This window comes from Girardinichthys multiradiatus, chromosome 9 (genome assembly GCF_021462225.1).
Source record: "Girardinichthys multiradiatus isolate DD_20200921_A chromosome 9, DD_fGirMul_XY1, whole genome shotgun sequence".
Taxonomy (NCBI): Eukaryota; Metazoa; Chordata; class Actinopteri; order Cyprinodontiformes; family Goodeidae; genus Girardinichthys; species Girardinichthys multiradiatus.
The window spans coordinates 47,958,693-47,960,413 of record NC_061802.1 but is presented as its reverse complement, the minus strand read 5'-3'; the positions used below and the strand labels follow the sequence as shown (position 1 = coordinate 47,960,413).

Sequence of the window (1,721 nt, the reverse complement as noted above, 5' to 3'; positions counted from 1 at the left end):
AAACCCAAATGATCAAATTGGAGGATTCAGTGGCTGGAATCGACAGTCAAAATTGAGAAGGCGAATTATTTCCAAACAAGAAAAACTCCCAACAACATCTGAACTTTCTTCTCACACAGAAATTAAAACTGATTCTTTGAATACTCCTCCGTCAATTATCATCATTTCCCCTGAAGACACACCGGATAAGTTACCGGCACCTGTCAAAATGTTTGATGAAAGTAAGTAAGTCCTGGGAACCAGCTATTTTTTCTTTGAGAGTGAATGTATTTTAAACCTCAGATAAAAACTGTTTACAGATTCGACTGAGAGCTCTGTGGAAGACACAGCTGTCGAGCAGCAGCAGCAGCAGGGTAGAAAAAATAAATAAAAATTAAATAAAAACAATATATATGTATTTTAAGCATAGTTCAATAAAATGTCATATAAACCTGTTTACAGATACATCCAAAGATGCCACATTGAATCAGCCCACCAGAAGGTTGCTTTTCAAATATCAAGACAGCTTTCAGCAGAGAGGCACCGTTTCAGTTCAACAAGAAGTGAAATCTGGAGGTTTTACCGCAAAGAATCGGAGTAAGATTAAAAAAAAAATCTTGTCTATTTTAAAAACTATTTTTCGTTTTATTTATGAACGTGTGCTGCGCAGCGTAAGATAACTTTTCTTGTCTTCTGTTTTTACAGAATATTTAACCCCGGCCAAAAGACAGCAACTCTCTGCGCTACAAAGCAGAGCAACGCTAGTGAGTGGATTAATGAGCGGTACGTTTTAATTCAGTAAGGGATGCTGTTAAGCTGAAGAAGGAGTCCTATCGGCTGTGGTTGGCTTGTGGGACTCCTGAGGCGGCTGACGGGTACCGTGAGGCCAAGCGTGCTGCGGCCCGGGCTGTGGCAGAGGCAAAAACTCGGGCCTGGGAAGAGTTCGGTGAGGCCATGGAGAAGGACTACCGGTTGGCCTCGAAGCGATTCTGGCAAACCGTCCGGTGCCTCAGGAGGGGGAAGCAGTGCTTTGCCAACACTGTTTATAGTGGGGGCGGGAGACTGCTGACCTCGACTGACGACATTATCGGGCGGTGGAAGGAGTACTTCGAGGATCTCCTCAATCCTGCCATCACGCATTCCGTGGTGGAAACAGAGGCTGGGGACTCGGGGTTGGACTCTTTCATCACCCAGGCTGAAGTCACCGAGGTGGTTAAAAAGCTCCGCGGTGGCAAGGCTTCGGGGGTGGATGAGATCCGCCCTGAGTACCTCAAGTGTCTGGATGTTGTAGGGCTGTCATGGTTGACACGCCTCTTCAACATTGCGTGGCGATCGGGGACAGTGCCTCTGGACTGGCAGACTGGGGTGGTGGTCCCCCTTTATAAGAAGGGGGACCGGAGGGTGTGTTCCAACTACAGGGGGATCACACTCCTCAGCCTCCCTGGTAAGGCCTACGCCAGGGTATTGGAGAGGAGAGTCCGACCGATAGTCGAACCTCGGCTTCAGGAGGATCAGTGTGGTTTTCGTCCCAGCCGTGGAACACTGGACCAGCTCTATACCCTCTACAGGGTGCTCGAGGGTTCATGGGAGTTTGCCCAACCGGTTCACATGTGTTTTGTGGACCTGGAGAAGGCATTCGACTGTGTCCCTCGTGATGCCCTGTGGGGGGTGCTCCAGGAGTATGGAATCGGGGGCCCTTTATTAGGGGCCATCCGGTCCCTGTACGAGCGGAGCAGGAGTTT

The 1,721-nt window shown here is 48.8% G+C and overlaps 1 long non-coding RNA gene across 1 annotated transcript; it reads left to right on the top strand.

Moving 5' to 3' along the window:
• The first annotated feature begins 299 nt into the window (after positions 1-299).
• On the top strand, positions 300-733 carry LOC124873655. Its single transcript, XR_007039593.1, has 3 exons — positions 300-353; positions 442-576; positions 685-733. It is a non-coding gene; the product is annotated as an uncharacterized LOC124873655 (long non-coding RNA).
• The last annotated feature ends 988 nt before the right edge of the window (positions 734-1,721 follow it).